Source organism: Pyrus communis, chromosome 11 (assembly GCF_041283825.1).
Source record: "Pyrus communis isolate YQ-2024b chromosome 11, ASM4128382v1, whole genome shotgun sequence".
In the NCBI taxonomy this organism is placed as follows: domain Eukaryota; kingdom Viridiplantae; phylum Streptophyta; class Magnoliopsida; order Rosales; family Rosaceae; genus Pyrus; species Pyrus communis.
In genome coordinates, this window is record NC_142575.1 from 6513901 (window position 1) to 6534345 (window position 20445).

General features: G+C 36.9%; 2 pseudogenes across 2 annotated transcripts; both read right to left on the reverse strand.

Moving 5' to 3' along the window:
- Window positions 1–3085: 3085 nt before the first annotated feature.
- Window positions 3086–6577, reverse strand: LOC137743126 (scarecrow-like protein 33 pseudogene; annotated as a pseudogene). The gene is made up of 2 exons (XR_015953722.1): window positions 3440–6577; window positions 3086–3331 (listed from the first exon to the last, which is right to left on the reverse strand). The product of XR_015953722.1 is annotated as a scarecrow-like protein 33 pseudogene (transcript).
- Window positions 6578–10838: 4261 nt separating this feature from the next.
- LOC148692787 (scarecrow-like protein 14 pseudogene) lies at window positions 10839–13829 on the reverse strand (annotated as a pseudogene). The gene has a single exon (XR_015953479.1). The product of XR_015953479.1 is annotated as a scarecrow-like protein 14 pseudogene (transcript).
- Window positions 13830–20445: the final 6616 nt, after the last annotated feature.

A 20445-nucleotide genomic window follows, 5' to 3' on the forward strand; every position in this document is an offset into this window, starting at 1 on the left:
TGATAAAAACTTGCATACAATATGCCATGTTTGACTTTGGAAACATAGATTTGGCCCCATTCTGTCCTTTGTTTCTTTCAATAATATATGTCTTTTTCTTTTGTATTTCAGTGTTAACAGAATTTCAAAATGAGGCATAGAGAGTGGAAGATTATTAAAATAATGTACTTGACAGTTCATACTATACAACTTTGCATACTCGAATTGGATCGATTTTAAAATTATTATCGATCTAATCATAATTTGTTGCCAAAACCAAAATATTTTTTAATGATTTGGATATGTACGCAGTCTTTTTTTTTTTTTTTTTTTCCTTTTTTTAAGAACCAATTCCACTAAAAGACTAATTTGAACTCAAAATTGACTTGAACTGGAAAAAGCACACATAACTAATAAAATATAAAATTCGTGATTCAATACCAACATAACAATTGTTACTTATGCAGATCGTCAACAAGTCCACATAACATGATAGATCTATTGAAAGCAACAAGCTATGGTTGAAACAAATCCATCGCAACAAAAGCCCTAAACATAAGACCAAGAACACCACTTGCTTTCATGAGGAGCAACCCTCATTGTTAATAGCGGAATAGACATTGCCATTGAGGTAGAAATCACCACCAAAATCAAAAGTAGCGTCCCAGATACCGCAATACCAACCGAGTCGAATGAAAACTTGAAAACCAGATTTGGAAAGAGAATAGGAAAGGGAAGTGAGGCTTGCCCGACTCATAAGCTCATTCAAACAATAATATGTCTTGCATATCCATAATTATGTGAGTAGCACACAACCACGATATATAATACATTTAAATATTAGAATTGTTATTGGCACTCCAAAAATCTCATTATACACTCCAAACTTTTTATATTTGGAAAGAAAAATACACTTGTGAGGAGTGTAGAATGAGATTTTTGGAGTGTCAATAACACTTCCCTTAAATATTACATATAAGTTTTTTCTCCATCGAAGTACATTGCTCTCTATTCTCTAAGCCAATATTGATGCCCATATTTCAGTCTGCTCACAGTTTCACACCCATGCATACGTACAATTCTTTCACACTTTTAGTTTATTTAGATGTAAATTGTAATAGATCTTGGGTATTTTACAGGTTAGAGCTTGACATTCCAACCCTTGGAAAATTTTGAAAAATCCAATATTGTATGAGTTACATTTGTTTGCTTGGTTGAAACATTGACATGGTCAAACTAGCTCAAGGGTACCGGTGATCGAAAAGCCACCGGTTGCTCATAAGATATCTTGACTTGTGGAACAAGCCTCTGTCTTGAAGAGCACGAATGAACATTCCATTTCATCTTTTTATAATTAATTAACTAATCATTTCTTTAATCCCGTTCACATTATCATGATAATAACATTAAAATTTGATATGTCTTCTGACTGTGAGCTAATCGGGTGGAAAATAGAGGCTGATGATAACAGAAAAGGTAATGCTTTCCTTATTCTTTTATCGAAGTAAACACAGAGTTTGCTTCTTAATCCCTCTAATCATGGTAAAGGTCAAAACATAATCGGGAATTTTAACAAAACACTTTCAGTATTGTTCACTTTTAACGAAAAATCACATTTTTACCTTTTCTTGGTACTATTCACTATACATTTATTTGTCCTTTTTCATTAAAACTATAGTTTTTTTTGGATTTTTCATTAGTTTTCCTAGCATCTCACACATTGCTTTGGCCTCAAGAATATGAAAAGATTTTTCAATGTACTCAAAACATGGGATGGTACACTACGTGTCATTATACAAGTGGTGAGACATTTGTGTTAAAAAATTATTAACAGCTTAAAAAATAAAACTTCCTCCACTAATATAATAATGTATCACTCATGTTTAGGACACAATAAAAAAATTTCTCCAAAAATATGAGAGATTATCAAAATTCGGTTCAAATAAACAAGAAAAATGGTCAACAAAAAGATAGAATAAATGACTAAAATAAGAAAAATGCTGGCAACTTTTGCACCAACATTTGTATTTGGACATTTTCACTTCTTCAAATTATACGTGTTTAACCCAAAAAAAAAAAAAAAAAAAAAAAACCTTTAATGCCTTTTGAAATTTTATTTTTTATTCTTCATCATTAATTCCTCGCCATTTTTTTGTGTGCGAAATAAAATAACACGTGTCATTTAAAGAAGTGTAAATATCCAAATACAAAAATTAGTGCAAATATTGCTAGCACTCCTTGTTTGCTAATTAATAATTCGTTAGTCAATAATCAAACAAATACATAGCATGGTCGACAGAAAACTTGGGAAATTATGTGAACGTCTTGATGTGACATCACATTAGGAACTAAATATTAGTCAAAGGTCAATTTGTATTAGGTTTTGTCTTTGAGCCAAGTAAAAGTTCAACAATGTCAATGGAGCCACCGAGCACATGGAAAACGGCTCCAAATACAATGAGGAATTGTCAAACTCGGTTGTTCTAACTTCTAAATTTATAATATAAATCAATCAGGCACACATCTCACAAGTACTGGTTTGATACTGAGGTGTTTTTATAAAAAATAGGAATAAAAAAAATTAAATAAATAAAACTGAATTCAAAAAGGTGTTTGGTCAACACTTAAAAACAGCTTCTTTTCACAACTTTGGATGAAAAAAAGCTGAAAACTTGAAGCAGCAAAAATTAATTTATTCTCACAACATGTTTTTTTTTTCAAAGCACCGCAATACCAAACCAGTCCCTTAAACACATATGGAACTTGGATACGCGCATGGGTCGAAAGATGACCAAAGTAGGCATTCATCAAGCAAAGTTTTACCTTTACTCACATGATGCTACGAACAACGTGATCAACTTATCTCACATTAATGAGAAGTGATAGAGAAAACTCATTAAGCATAGATCCACCTCAGTTGCTCTAAATGAGGAGTCGAAGAGATGCCCAAAACAAATAGAGAAAAGATAATCCTCTATTTGTCAATACAAAACTCATTAAGCATAGATCCAACTCAGTTGCTCTAAATGAGTCAAAGAGATGCCCAAAACAGTCTGAGCCAGTAATCGAGCTTGGGCTGATTTTGACCCAAGTCGGTTGAGCGGGCTTTTGTGCATCAACAAATTTAATTATCATCTTTATTAATAAAATAAAAAAACATTGATCAAACTAGAGACATATTTCAATATTGTGAAGAAAAATATCTCTAAATTAAATCTAGTTTAACAAACTATGTGATTGCATAAGTCCTCTTCTCTCCATTGCGGGTGGAGGACTTCAATTTTCAAACTCCAATTCATGATCATTGTGTGGATGCAAATTTCTGTCATCTTTTCCTTCGACGAAAATGTACCTGCAAAATAATAATATCTTCGATTAAGGCCAAAAGCCTCAAAGCCGACTAGTATATTAGAGTACAACAGGGATAACCAGAATACTCAAATACGAAATGAAATAGTACCTCTGCCTAGTTTGTTGATCATCCTTTCTATCGCAATTCTCAAAGAAGTTCAAACAAGCATGTTCTACAAGATTCCTACGCTGGCACCCAACAAGAAGAAGCATACACAATTCGGCCCTTCCATCCTTGAATCATCCAATCACTATCTTGATCAAGTACAAAATCTTTGTGGTACCATGCCTTCACCTTATCCTTAAGAATCTTCACTAAATCTTGGTCCAATTGCAACGGCTGTAAACCAGCCCTCATGCATCGAACCTGCCACTGCTTATATGTCTCAGGCCTCTCAACCCTCTCTACGCCCTCACATGCTATTACATTCATAGCTTCCCTGCCATAGAACTCACTCTCAAACCTCAACCTCTCTTCATTGTCACGGGGTATGTTAATATCAAATGCATCATACAAGGAAGAGTAGTGGAAGAGAGCCTCCCGAAATCGAGTGACAAAGAAAGGGGCATTGTAGGAACCATTGATAATAGAGTGGACAAAAATATCTGGTTTCATCTTTCTGATTAGTTGTAGAACAGCATCCCTTGGACAGTTCACTTCAACGGTCTCATCAAGTAGGTTCTTGAACCGAAACATACAGTTCACAGCAAGCACCTCGTTCCTTTCAGTCTTGAGGTCCTCCAGTTGGATGGATTCCCAATCTTGTGAAGCTATAGCATTGTACTCAAAAGGTACATTAAAACGCTCACAATATCTTGCCAAGCGACGTCCAGTCTCTTCAATCCACTCTGCCGGACGAAACCCAGGTTGGGGAACCTCTATCCCAGTAATGCGTAGCTTCGGAGGTCCACCACGTCTCTTTGAAAGATGCTGGATGAGGATTGGCCACTGGAAACCATACAGGATACCAAAATCGACAATATGAAGGGTTGTTGCTTTCTCGGCCATCTTCAAAATCATCTTGTTTTTGAAGAGCATACACATTCTCTTGGAAGGGCAAGCTGAAAGATAAACTTGGTAAGATTTCAACATATCAACGGCTGATGACCTTTTGACAATGGATGTATAAAACTTTTGGGTTCCGGTGCCAGTACCAGCCATACGAGCCTCAAGACCATTCGCAAAGAAGTGAGCCAACCTTTGAGATCCATCACCGTTAGGAGAAGCGTGCTGCCTAACCTGCTTTAACAGTTCACTAGTGGTCCTAAAATCATTGGTAGACACGGCTTGTGCACATAAAATCAGGAGATTCCGCAAATCCACAGTTTCCTTCTTCTTTCCTTGTTTCTTACCACGAGCCTTCCTGCCATTACCATTAGATCCTTGTGGCTGTCCACTTGGCTGCAAGGTCTTGCTTGGTTCATTCTTAAAAGCAACATTGTCACACTGAGATTCATTATTTCCACCAGTAGACAGCAACACCTTGTCAAACATCTCAGACAATTCACTCTCTTCAGTCTTTTCTATATAAACTGCAGACTGCTTGCTACTCCTCCCTTCTTCGAGATCAACATCTTCCCACTCACGATTCTTTCTTCCCTTTGACCCATTAGGTGAGTTCTTCCTCTCACTCTTTTCTTTCTGGACAGTAACCATCGGCACACTTGCTTTCACTTCTGGAGACACTGTGTTGCTTTCCAGATCAACAAGCAGCTGAGTGCTTTTCGGAAGGAATTTACTAGCTTCCTCTAACCCTCTCTGGAATTGCAAGATAGAATCACTATCTGTATATATATTCTGAGCCACAAACTCTTCTACGGAGGAGCCCTGTAGCATATCATCAAGGCGCTGCCCACCACCAACATGCTGCCCATCACCAACGCTAGTCATGCGATTTTCCAGAGGAACAGACAACTGTGAACTCGAATGTGAAGTGAACTGGAAAGGGTTGTCATTGGGAAGGGTAGTTTGTGGAAAAGAAGATTTTTGATCTCCCGAATCGCCAACCCGTTGAGGATCAATGGAATTGCTAGTACCAGGACTAGGACTATTATTACTACCACTACAATCACCACAACTCCCAGAATTATTACCATCGGGACTCTCAACATTCGGATTGATATGAAGTGGTTGCTGATTGGGTGAAAAGGGGTACTGTTGACCAAGAACATCATAGAACGATTTCTCGGTCACACGAAGACCCAACGGATCAAAGAACATGCCAGGCTTTTTCTCTATGTTCTCTTCCAAAAGAATCTGGTTTACGTATTTGAAAACAGCTTCAGAGAAATCATTGTCATCGGAGGAACTGTCTACTCCTCCGACGCTCACAGCCGTAGGCAGAGACAAAGAGCCTCCATCAGGTGGACTCAAACTATTAGATGGAACAAATGACTCTCCACTTGTGGTCAAACTAACTTCAGGAACAATATTACCCTGTTCGAAATCCGGTGGAAGGGAAAAATGATTGTCCATAAAGTTAAGATCCGGAGAGAACTGGTTAAATTGGTATTCATTTGTGAGATTTGAGAATTGGGTTGAATTGGGTGAGAAGGCTAGATCATCAATACTGAAACCATTCATGTAATCAGGACTTCCGTTGAAAGTTGGATGATCCATAACGATCACAGAAAAACACAGTACCTGGGTACAATTCTAAACTCTAAAACCTTCTAAAACTAAAGATTCTACCCACAAAAGTGATGAAATTTAAAGATTTAATCTCACAGAGAAATTCAGAAGGAACCCCATAAGGAACAAAGCATGCTAGCAAGAACAAATCAGAAGCAAAACCGAAAAACCACAAAAACCCATCAGAGTTTTTGCAGATTTATTGCACAGGAAGCAAAGGTTTTGAAGTGGAAGGCTCTAAGAACAAGCAAAGATCGAACCTTTACTGAATAGGATGACAGAGAACAACATGAACAGAAAAGTACTGGCGTACCTTGAAGAAAAACGTTGAAACGTGAAAACAAAAGGCGGCCGTCTTTAGGTTCAGGGAACCAAATTAAGAGGTTTTCTGATATGTATAAACTGGTGGGGGTGAGTGGCTTCACGAACTTTTTTGGAGGAGCAGAGCATGTGTCAGTCAGGGAGAGCCCTGAACACTTTTTGCAACCCGGTGGATCGGGCCGTGAATTAGTCATGCACATGTTTTGACTTTGCAACCATGGACTTGGTCCCACTCTGTCCTTTGCTTTTCTTTCGATAATCTCTGTCCTTCTCTATTGTTCTTCAGTGTTGCAGAATATGGTAATGGGACATGGAGAGTGGAAGATTCTTAAAATAACAGTTCACTCTATAGAACTTTGCTTACTTTTGAGTTTTGACATACCCGGATTGGATCGGTTTTAAAATTATGGGTAAATTGTAGCTATGATCTTTTAACTTTAACTCAATTGAAGCAATGATCCATCAACTAAAAATTCATTACCATTGATCTCTCAACTCATTAAAACGTACAGCTATAGTCCTTCAACTAAAAATTCATTATCTTTGGTCCCTCAACTTTAATTCAACTGGAGAAATGATCTCTTAACTTTAACCTAATTGTAACAATGGTCCTTCTAACATAACTCATTTTGACAAAAAAAATTGACATAGTTGACGAAAATGACCATAATTACACCCTTTGATGAGTTGAGGGACCCTTATTATATAAATGGTTATTCCAACATAACTTATTTTGACAAAATTGTGACGAAATTGATGAAAATTACTATAGCTACACATTTTGATAAGTTGAGAGACCAATGGTAATGGATTTTTAGTTGAGGGATCATTGCTATAATTTTCTTTAAAATTGTTATCAAACTAATTATAATAAATCGATTCGATTTAGTTTGTTTGAACTTAAATTGCTAACACCAAATTAATGTGAATGATTTGGATATGTACACAGTTGGTTTTTTTTTTTTTTTTTTTGTTTTTGTTTTAAGGAACCAATTCCAACATAAGACAAATTTTTGAACTCAAAACTGACTTCAACAGGAGAAAATACACACAATCAACAAAAAAAGAAATTCGCGCTTCAATATCAACATAACAATTTACTTGTACAGATTGTCAAAAAATCCGCATAACATGATTGATCTATTGAAAGCTACAAAGTATGTTGAAACAGTTCCATCGAAACAAAAGCCCAAAACATAAGACCAAGAACACCACTTGTTTTCATGAGGAGCAACTATCGTTGTTAACAATGGGATAGACATTGCCACTGAGGTAGAAATTACCACAAAATCAAAAGTAGCATCCCAAGTACCGCGATACCAACAGTGTTGAATGATAACTCGAAAAATACATTTGGAAAAAGAACATGAAAGGAAGATGAGAGTTACCCAACTCATAAGCTATAAGCTCATTCAAACGATAAAAATATACATACAATATGCCTTGCGTATCCAAAATTATGTGAATACTACACAACCATGATATACGATACATTTAACGATTACACATAAGATATCTCCATCGAAATACGTTGCGCTCTATTCTCTTGGGTATTTTATGAGAGTTAGAGGTTGACTTTCCAACCCATAGAAAAAAAATTGAAAAATCCAATATTTTGTGAGGTATATCTGTTTGATTGTTTGCAACTTTGACATGGTCAAACTAGCTCAAGACTACCTGTGATCGAAAAGCCACCGGTTACTCATAAGAAACTTGACTTGAGAAACAAGCCTCTGTCTTGAAGAGCACGAATGCTTATTGCTTTTCATCTTTTTTTAATTAATTTACTAATCATTTCCTTAACCCCGTTCACATTATCATGATACTGTGAATAACATTAAAAATTGATGTCTTCTGATTGTGATCTAATCGGGTGGAAAATAGAGGTTGATGATAACAGAAAAGGTGTTGCTTTCCTTATTATTTTATCAGAAGAAAACACTGATTTTGCTTCTTAATCCCTCTTATCATGGTAAAGGTCAAAACACAATATGCATCTCTCACGTGTTGCTTTGGCCTCAAGAAAACGGACTGATGTTTCAACGTGTCCGAAATGTAAAGTGGTACATAACGTGTTATTGTACAAGTCGTGAAATATTTGTGTTAAAAATTTAAAACTTAAAAAATAAAACTTTCCTTTACTAATATGATAACACGTGATGTACCACTCGTATTCTGAAAAACAATGACAAATTTATGCAAGAATATGAGAGATTATCAAAATTCGGGGCCTTAGAAATTTTATTCAAATAAACAGGGAAAATGATCAACAAAAAGATAAAATAAATTATTAAATTGAGAAAAATGCTAGCAATCTTGGCACCAATATTTGTATTTGGACATTTTCACTTCTTTAAATGACACTTGTTTACACACACACAAAAATAATAATAAAAGGACCTTTAATGTCTTTTGAAATTAAATTTTTTATTTTTCATTATTAATTCCTAGTCAATATCTTGTTTTTTTTTTTTTTTGTGTAATAAAATGACACGTGGTATTTAAAGAAGTGTAAATATCCAAATCCAAAGGTTAGTGAAAATGTCGGTAGCACCCCTCAAAGGGAGCATTTTTTCTTACCATCATAACTGTGGTGTATGCTCAACATACACCTCATCATTTGACAAGTGTCATTTCAACTAACTCTAATTAACTTTAATATTAAATGTTCCTTTTCCAATTTTGAAAAAAAAAATTAACCACAGTTACAGATGATGAAATATATAGTGAGCATACATCATAATTTAAAGTAACGAGCAAAAATACACCCCTTCCCAAAATATGTTGTCTGTTAATTGATAATTCGTTAGTAAATAAACAAACAAATACATAGCATGGTCGACAGAAAGCCTCGGAAATTATGTGCATGTCTTGATGTGGCATCACATTGAGAACTTAATATTGGTCAAAGGTTAATTTGTATTAGGTTTTTTCTTTGAGCCAAGTAAAAGTTCAACAACGTCAATGTAGCCACCGAACACATAGGAAACGGCTCCAAATACAATCAGGAACTGTCAAACTCGGTTGTTCTAACTTCTAAATTTCTAATACAAATCAATGTCGTGTAAACACATGGAACTTGGATACGCACACGAGTGGAAAGATGATCTAAGTAGGCGTTCATAACGAACAACATGATCAACTTACCCTGCATTAATGAGAAGCAATAGAGAATAGATAATCTCTTATCTGTCAATACAAAGCTCATTAAATATAGATCTAACTCAATCACTCTACATAAAATATCAAAAAGAGGCTCAAATCCGTACTCGAGCTTTGTTTGACTTTGACCCAACTTGGTTGAGCGGCTTTTGTGTCACATCCCGCCCCGGGGCGGGACCACTTCTCGGGCCCGGTCCACCACCGTAGCACGATATTGTCCGCTTTGGGCTTACCATTCCCTCACGGTTTTGTTTTTGGGAACTCACGAGCAACTTCCCAGTGGGTCACCCATCATGGGATTGCTCTAGCCCCCTTCTCGCTTAACTTCGGAGTTCCTACGGAACTCGAAGCCAGTGAGCTCCCAAAAGGCCTCGTGCTAGGTAGGGATGTGAATATACATTTAAGGATCACTCCCCTGGGTGATGTGGGATGTTACAATCCACCCCCCTTAGGGGCCCGACGTCCTCGTCGGCACATTTCCGGCCAGGGATTGGCTCTGATACCAATTTGTCACATCCCGGCCCGGGGCGGGACCACTTCCCGGGCCCGGTCCACCACCGTAGCACGATATTGTCCGCTTTGGGCTTACCATTCCCTCACGGTTTTGTTTTTGGGAACTCACGAGCAACTTCCCAGTGGGTCACCCATCATGGGATTGCTCTAGCCCCCTTCTCGCTTAACTTCGTAGTTCCTACGGAACTCGAAGCCAGTGAGCTCCCAAAAGGCCTCGTGCTAGGTAGGGATGTGAATATACATTTAAGGATCACTCCCCTGGGTGATGTGGGATGTTACATTTTGTGCATCAACAAATTTAATGTTCATTTTTTTATTAAAAAATAATTGATCCAACTAGAGATTAGTTCATTTGTTTTGGGACCTTATGAGATGTGAAGTGATTTGGACCTCGACAGAGATTAGAGAGAGCCGACTTGCAATTTGCAAGGCCATGGGACCGCATGCAGTCAGCAGCGTTCTAGTTTCTTCTCGGCGTTCTCACTCTCATGTCGCTTTCGTTCTCTCGTGTGAACGTCTTGGTGCACGCACACATAAGAACACAAGGATATGAGTACGATAGAAGGGACATCGTGGACTAAGCACCCTTTTGCCACCGTTATCTCCTTGCCTTTTGTTCTCAAATAAAAACCACAATGGCGAGCACAATGAACACCATTCAAAGCTGACGCTTTTTTTTTTTTTTTTTGTGTGGTTGACGATGTTGTCAATGTTCTAAATATCGCTAGATATTTAAAACGCATAATGTAAGACTATATAACTTGTATTGAAAAAAATAAAATGCAACGCATTTTCTACTTAAATTTATTTATTATATGACATATAGAAAAAGTTTGGATGAACGGGAAAAGGGTAACCAAATCCTCCGGGGCATATTCCATAGAAGTAAAAAATTGCGTTTATTTGACGATTAGATTCAAGTGAGATATATACAAAACGAAAACTACAATGTTCAACATTACAATAGTTCATCATTAATCAAATTTCTAATACGAAGTTATGCAGTGCTAGAAGTTACCGATAAGCAACCAGTACATTGTCACCTAGACAGCACGGTGATTGCAAAATACAGCACTATCTATACATCTGTATAGAACTACAGAAGCCTATTTGTGCAAGTCAATTCAGTTCTAAACAGCATGTATTTCAAGACCTAGACCTAGACGGTACCCAACAGGAGGAACTGTAGATAATCCTGCCCTTCCATCCTTGCAGCATCCAGTTTCCATCTTCATCAACCATGAAATCACGGTGGTACCCCCGTTTCACCTTGGCCCTTATTTTGTTCATGAGTTCACGGTCCAATGGCAACTGTTTGAACCCAGCCCTCATGTTCCGAACCTGCCACTGCTTATATGTCTCAGGCCTCACAACTCTCTCAGAGCCCTCGCAAGCTACTGTGTTTACAACCTCTCGTCCAAAGAACTCTTCCTCAAACATCAATCTCATCTGATCCTCGCGAGATATATTGGTATCAAACATATCAAACAATGCAGAGAAGTGGAATAGAGCCTCCCTGAAGCGTGTGACGAAGAATGGGGCACCGTAAGATCCATTAACGACACTATGGATAAAGATATCAGGATTCATGCTCCTAATTAAATTTAGAACAGCATCCCTTGGGCTGTTTACCACAACTGTCTCATCAAGTAGGTTTTTAAACCGGAACAGACAATTCACAGCAAGCACTTCATCTCTCTTGACTTTGAGTTCCTCATATTGGATAGCTTCCCATTTCTTTGCTATGCCATTGTACTCGAAAGGAACATTATACCGCTCACAATACTTTGCCAAACGATGCCCTGTCTCTTGGACTCTTTCTTCAGGTCGAAAACCACTTTGGGGAAGCTCTATCCCTGTAATGCGTAGTAGTTTTGGAGGCCCACCAGCTCTTCTTGAGAGGCAATGGATGAGAGCAGGCCATTGAAAACCGTAGAGGATTCCAAAATCTATAATATGCAGTGTTTCTGCTTTCTCAGCTAATTTTGAAATCATTTGGTCTGCAAAGATTATAGCGACCCTCATGAATGGGCAGGCTCCAAAATAAGTTTGGTAAGCCTTCAGCATATCAGCAGCTGACGTTGTTTTAGAAGATAAAGCAGTATATATCTGAGTTCCAGTGCCAGCCAACCGTGCTTCAAGGCCATTTGCAAAGCAATGAGCCAACCTCTGCGAGCTATCGCCAAATGCGGAAGAGTGCTGCCTAATCTGCTTTAGTAGCTCATTAGCAGTCCTACGATCATCAGAAGAAACAGCTTGTGCACATGAAATCAGTAGGGTCCTCAAATCTATCACTTCCTTCTTGTCGCCCTTTTTCTTGGCACGAGTCTTCCCGTTACTAGTTCCAACAGATTGCCCATTCTGCTGCAGAGCTTTGTTTGCTTCATCCAGACAGACTTCTTCACCTTCACTCACAATAGGCTTGGATTTCCCCCCACCACAGACCAGCACCTTATCAAAAATCTCTGATAGATCAGCCTCCGTATCCTCATAAACAGCTGATTGCTTGGTACTCCTCCCAACCTCCAAATCTGCATCTTCCCTCTCATGACTCTTCTTTCCTCTCGAACTAGTAGGAAAATACTCGCCTTCATCCTTCTCCGTCTTAACCACCACATTTTCAGCCTTTCCATTCGCCACTGTGTACGGCTTGTTATTCTCAACGTCAACAATCAATTGACCTCTAGGAAGAAACTTCCTAGCCTCCTCTACCCCTCTGTTAAACTGCAACACCAATTCATTCTCACCAAACAAATTAGAAACCATAGGGTCACTCACATAAGAACCCACCAATCCATTCCCATTCGACAAAAACTGAGACTTGGCCTTTGACTGGAAAACAAAGTTTTCCGGAATTGGGTTTTGCAAAATAGAGGCCTTATGCTCAATAACATCAACGCTACTCCGAGAATCATCCCAATAGCTAGTACTAGAACTAAGACCAGAGCTATTATTTCCACTATGATCACTAAAAGTTGCAGAAGAACGACCATAAGGGCTCTCAAAATTATGCGGATGCTGATTCGGAGAAGGCGGAAACTTCCCACCAAGAACCTCAAAGAGAGATTTCTCAGCGGCTTGGACAGCTAAGGGGTCATGAAACATACAGGGCTTTGTCTCCATATCCTCCTCCATTAACACCTGGTTTATGTACCTGAGCACACTGTCAGAGTAGTCACCGTCATCTCCCTCGGGGCTCAAGCTCGGAGACAGAGCAGAGTTGCTGGGATTTTGGCACAGAAAGCTAAGATCCACAAACGGATCGCTGCTTGGGTACTCATTGAAATTGGGGGAAAGTGTCTGGTCGATGAAATTGGAATTGGAATCGGGCAGTTGATAAGAACTTGGATCCATAGCAATCAAATTTTGAGAATATTGACGATAACCCAGATCGAGTTTGGTGAAAATTGAGGAAATTAAGAGCGAAAGATTGAAACTTTGGGATTTGAGGTGAAGAATCTGCCTACCTGAGAGAGAACAGAGAAACCCCAATCCACTACTGGGTTGAGGTATCGCCGGAGAAACGAGTGGTGGAGGAGAGACGAAGGCCAAAGTGGGGAGAACGGGCGGAGGGTGTGGAAGTCAAGAAGCAGGAGGCGCCACACAGCGTGGTTTCATGGCATTTTTGTTGCAGCTCAGGCAATTGGTAAAGCTGTGGAAGCGTTAAGTCGACCAATGGTTTTTAACCTTGTGGCACCTTTTTCTCACGTTTTTTTCAAAGGAAAACGATGATGTCAAGTGGAATTTTTTTTTTTTCTGGTTATGAATGGAACCCGAAGGGGTTGATGGAGTACCGAGCAACCAAAAGTTTTGAAATCTCAACTCAAGTTTGAATTATTTGGCTAACCATTTTTACTTTGACATGTTATTAAATCTCTGATTTAAAAATACGTTACCGCTTTATATGGTAGTGGGATTGCATATAAAAAGTTGTTAGACTATCACCGATTTATATTAAATAAAATAGTACTTTAAAAAAATATTAAACAAAAACGAAGCAATTTTTAGTTGTTTTTTTATATAAGATTTAAATTCATGATCTCCTAATAAATGAGGGATTAAAAATTCATGTTCTTCGTAGACAGAAAATGATGGTTGTTCCTGCCAAGAAGGCCCTTGTCACCCTATTATCAAATGGAAACCTCCGATTGAAGGTTTTAACAAGCTAAACTTTGATGGCTCCATCATTCAACCAACAGTATATTAGTAGATCCACTAATGTTCTTTTAATAGAAAGATTAGCTCTTTGAGTCCATCCATTTTAAACCAACAGTACATTAGTAGATCTAGAAAACTGCAGGCCAACGTTTAATGGTGCCAAAGGTTTCTATAGTGTATATTAAATGTGATTGTAAAGGTTTGATTTGACTTCCTATGTGTAGAGACCACATCCTCTAGAAAATGAAAATGTAGATTCGGAACATCTTGCACATTGTTATACCATTTTCAATCATTGGCCTAAAATCTAAATTTTTAGCACAGAAACAATTTTTCTGCTCCAATCATTCTGGCCTAAAATTTTAGCCTCAGATTATTCAAGAATGAATTTAGGCTAATTTTTTTCTTAAATTAACTTTTTTTCTTTAAAAAAAATTATGTAGACTATTGTAAATTAATTTTATGAACATTTTAATCTAAAAATATTTAAATTCCGATAAATATTGAAAAATCACGAAATCGATACATGAAACGCTATGGAAGAATATGAAAGTCATGATAGAGATGGATAAACACAAAATACATGAAACACATGTGAATGACACACAGAACACCTGTGAAGGACATACAAACCACATGATAGAGATGAAGCACACATAGAACACATGTGAAACACATGACACACACGAAACACGTACCAAATACATGAAACGCATGAAACACAAACCTACACATGAAACTCAAGCCTTCAATCATCCTCTATATAAGCATACGTTGAATATCTAACCATCACACAACATATTCACCAATCTTCCAACTTTCAAAGTGTCTTTGTTTCCTAAAAATCATCAATATCTCATCAATGGGTGATAGAAGGCGTAGCTTGGCAATGCAAATGACACAATACCAAGCAAGCCGTGCAACTGGGGATGCAGAAATGAACAACGAAGAAGCTGAATTTGCAAACTCGCTTATGCAATATGAGCACCATGCCGAATCTAGCTATCGTGGTTTTGTCACGGGGCATTCATTTGTACAACGTGATATAGAAGAATGTCATGACCAAATGATGAAATATTATTTCATCGAACATCCGAGATATTCTTCTCATGATTTTCGAAGGCAATTTCGGATGAGGACTACTTTGCAAGAAGATAGATGCAATCGGCCGACAAAATCTATTACCTCATCAGAAGCTCACATCTGCATTTCGGATACTAGCTAATGGGTGCTCTACTACTATTCAAGTTTTAGCCCAGGGTTGGAGAAGGCCTTAGAAGTTTATTAGTCCATCCATTTTAAACATATCCACCATGAAGCCAACTTCATAGCAGACACTTCATGTGTTCGTAAATTCAGTGTCTTTGTGTGCATCTAACATTCTTGTCTTTAATCAACTTACATAAGAAGAATTTTACATACGTATGTAAAGTAGTAACACCACGTCAACACGTCATGTAATAGTACGACATACACAATACTTTTTCCAGTACCATAATCTCTAGTGGAGACCTCTTGCCCCTGTTGTGATCATATCACATGATCAGTTTTTTAATTTTTTTTTTCTCTAAATCTCCTAGATTTTGCTTGGCATGCATGTGCTAATATATGTCTAAAATTGAGCGAATCGCATCAGATATTCTTAATCCGATCATCCAACAAAACGATGGATTGTATATCACAAAGGTTCATTTAAATAGTAACTTTTAACCTAAAATTAATTGTGGGTCGGTCGAAGGCAATGGGATTTAAAAAGAAACAATGAGGACAAGGATAAATTTGATAATTGTGTGGTCTGAGGTTTGATTGCATGAGCGTTGAGCTATCATCTGTCAAAACAAACAATATAATTAAAATATGAACTGTCAGAGTGTCAACTGTAACTTTTTCCAAGCAGTAAACTACCACGAAATAACCCTATAATGTGTGTGTATAATTGGTGATCAAGAATTAGTTTAGCTTATCTTAATGGATCGAGTACCATAATTTTCTGTTTAATATTTGACTTGGGATTTAATAATATAACTCGTACAAAAGTTTTATTGTTTCAATGAATAAATATTAGAAATGTTCTTGTAATCACCTGGTAATTAATCATGGAATGTCAAAGGTTAAGAATGATAGGTGGCAGTTTTACTGTTTATCTCCACTCATGATACCAAATTTGACGGTAAAAGATCATAAATATTTGATTACTACCAAATTTGACAGTGAAAGATCATAAAAATTTAATCACTAGATGACATAAAAACAAGACTCAAATAAATATATAGATATTACTTAACTTACCAGTTAAGCGTTCTTGGTTAGTATTTGTATATTCAAGGTTCAAACTTTGAAGCCTGCTTGGATACAAACTTAGAGCGTACACGTACACTGATTGAGATGGAGATAGTCAATCAGTGGAGAATCTTGAAGATAACTTCGTCCCATGTGTAGTGTGCACCAGAAACAGAAGGATATTGTAAATAAAAAAGAAAAGATCTCAAAAGCTGTCGTATGATTTTACTAGGGAGGCTTGGTTGGCAACTCATGTATATATAAGATTAACGGTGAATGCATCATCAATATCATCTCATGGTGGGGTTAGGTTTGCATGTGTGAGAGTCGATCACAAGCCCCTTATTTCTCTTTTCTCAAAATTGAAATGAGAAAAAATGATATGCATGCATCCATGCTAGTTTAGAGAGGTAACAATTTCCGGCATGCACGATGCTTCACGAATTAGAGAAAGGGCATTTTTATATAAATTCATTCCCAAAATGTTGGAAATAGTTTGACTCAATTTCTCTTTGGGGTTTAGGGTTCAAGGTCCATTTGCTTTTGATTTACGTCCTAATGTTGTATTCCCAATTAAAAGCATTGAGTTTTTTTTCAATTAGGGTTTTATTTATCTGTGATGTTTTCTGAGGGCTATGTGTTTGGTTTGTGTTGGGCTAAATAGTCAAAATGGTCTATGAGATTTGCATAACACATCACTTTGGTCCCTGAGATTGAAAATCAATAGAAATGATCCCTGACATTGTCCACCATCCATCATTTTGGTCATTCCGCTAAAAACTCTTTGGGCAATTTTCAAAACTTCGTAACTCAATTGTTTTTTAACCAAATTTGACCCATAATATATCAAAATGAACATGGAAAGTGTAGAACAAGATTATACCTATTTGGAAACTCAATGGTTGCCGGAGATAGCTAGAAAATAGACTCAAAGGTGACTGTTCCGCGGAAAAACTGGAAAACTCATCGGAAAATGGGTCAACTTTAAACGCTCATAACTTCTTCAATACTCAACGAAATCGAGTGATTTAAAAATGAAAATCATACTTCTCGACGAGGCAAAGAGAATGGTACCTTTCTTGATGGCTAATTCACTGTATTTTGTCAGGAAAACGGCTCGAAATGGCTAACTATTTTCGAGTTAGCTATTTTTGAGCCGTTTTCCGGTCAAACCACGGCGAGTTAGCTGTCGGAAAAGGTACCATTATCTTCGTCTCATCGAGAAGTATGATTTTAGTTTTTGAATCACTCGATTTCGTTGAGTATTGAAGAAGTTATGAACGTTTAAAATTCACCCAGTTTTCAGCGAGTTTTCCGGTTTTCCCACGGACCAGTCAACTTTGAGACTATTTTCCGGCCATCTCCGGTAACCATTGGGCTTCGAAATAGGTATAATCTTATTCTATACTTTCCTATATTTATTTTGATATATTATGGGTCGAATTTGGTTAAAAAATGATTGAGTTACGAAGCTTTGAAAATTGCCCAAAGAGTTTTTAGCGGAATGACCAAAATGATGGATGGTGAACAATGTCAGAGACCATTTCTATTAATTTTCAATCTCATAGACCATTTTGGCTATTTAGCCATTTGTGTTGACACAAACAAAATTAGAGTCCATCCAAATACAACATGATTATTATTTGGTTTTTTTAGTCAAAATGGTCCTTGAGATTGTTATAATTCTTCATTTTGGTTCATGAGATTTGAAATCAATAGAAGTGGTCCATGAGTTTGTTCACCATCAATCATTTTTCTTTGCGTTAAAAATTATGATAAATAAGGATCAAAATGACAAAAATACCCCTCATTAATAAACAAAGGGTCAAAATGATTGACAAAAGTTCAAGGTAATCACGGAAGAATCAAAATGATTGACGGTGAACAAACTCATGAGCTAATTCTATTAATTTCAAATCTCAGAGACCAAAATGAAGAGATGTCAATCTCAAAAATCATTTTAATTAAAAAGCCTTATTATTTAGGTCATTTTGTCCAAACTCAAGCAAAATGTGATAATTAAATGTGGTTACACATAATGACACGATTTTTTTTTTTAATGTTCATAACTAAAAATAAAGCGTGAAATATAATCTTTACATCAAACAAAAAGGTTAAACTTGTTATTTCATTTTCAATTTAAATGGATTGCCTCATGTGATACAGCTTATGAGGTTCATGAGAAAATAAGAGTGTTAAAGTGTGTTATTTTCCAGTTTGGCGTGTTAAAACCTAAAACACGAACTAATTATTAACTGTGTTAAATGAGTTGGCATAATTAAGGCCAACTAGATCAACCCTATTTACTTCGTGTCGCCTCGCTCATGTCTAAATTCATTATTGTGAAATTCACATACTTTGTCACTATAAGTATATAAATATTGCTTTGTTCAATTTCATTTAATTTATATTCTAATACAAATTCAAATTATACTACACAACACAACACGACATCCTACTCAATTGCCCCTTATTTTGAAGGACAATGCAAACAAAAATGTAAATATAAAATGGGATTGATCCAATCTTTTTAGGACCCTATTTTGTATGTATCTTCCCAATTCCTCTGGTCATTTTCATTTCCCAAAAGCAGGCCTACTATTTTTATTCCAACATACACTTTACACATACCCCCAGTGGCCACTAGTAGTTATATTATGATTAAGCCCTTGGTGCTGTTGTCACTATTAGCAGCTTTGTCTTTTTTAACATGAATCCTCTCCGGATCCATTGATCCTAATCCATCAAGTTTCATCATCTGGGTTATTGAAATTTGATCCAACAGTTACAAACAGGAGTTCACTTTAAAAATTGTAATAACTTTAGTCGTTTAATCAAATTTCAACGGCTCGAATGATAAGACTTATTGAATTAGGACCAATGGATTCGGAGATAATCCATGTCCTGTCTTTGTTCAGTAACATTTTGGGACCTCATCATTTCTGGTCCATTTCTCTTTTCGTGTGATTTTTCACTTTTTTCCTTTTCCTTCTTTTGAAGGTTTCTCTCCGTTCATACTACCAACTAGTCAAAAAGATTAGTAGTGCTCCTCAAGAAATCAAACAAATTCAACAAGTCCAATGTATCTTTGTATTTAATTGTGTGTATTTGAGAAAAACTTTTACAACCCCATGTTCTTTCTTAGATTTGTACGACTATCTCTACCATGTGTATTATCGCTTTCGCTTCAAATTAGGCACGAGACGGCTTTATTTTCCACCTCTTGGAAAAGTAGTCTCAATTATATATAATGAGGTCAAACAACTAAAGTTTTTTCTATAGTCAAATTGTTCTATCACATTGTCCTGTCCAAACAAAATGTTAATTTTGACTCTCTTTTTTGAAAAATTCAAAAAAATCGGAAAATCGATGTCTTTTTTTAAATCCTAAACCCTAAACTCTGAATAAAATAAAAAAAGAAGAGGAAATTGAGCACTAATTGAATGGACCCTTGGGCTTGACACTTTTTCTACATCGTCAAACAAGCCTAAACCCTTGAGTTGAAGTCCCTTGTTGGTTTGTATCCAGCCGACCGATTCTATCATACACAAAGCAAGCCCAGGCCACTTGGGTATCCTGAGGCCTAATATTTATAAGCTCTTTACAGAAATGTGCACAAATTGGCAGCTCAAATTATGGTTTGGTTTTGCAAATGCAAGTTATGACAGTTGGTCAAGCAGCGTGCCTACCACTTTGTCGATTTGAGGTAACTTTTTGACAATTTTTTGAATGAAAATGCCAATTGGGTTCAGTAGATGTTCGACGCTAGAATCAACCATAGCGAACCTAGTAAGAACCATCATGCCTTTCATGACCTACATCACTCCACAATTGACCTTTGCAACTTAGTTCGTTTTGTGAACAACCGACCTCCCTTTCTACATTGTGGAGCTAGCCTCCATGGTGATGGCTAACCCATAAGGGTTGGTATGAACGTGCTATGACCCGTATCAGACAAACAATCATGTCTCGCCGCATGTTTTCCCCAAACTTTTTTGTTCGTTTTATTTTTAAGTTTTAAGAAAACCAAAAACCTAAAGTCATTATTC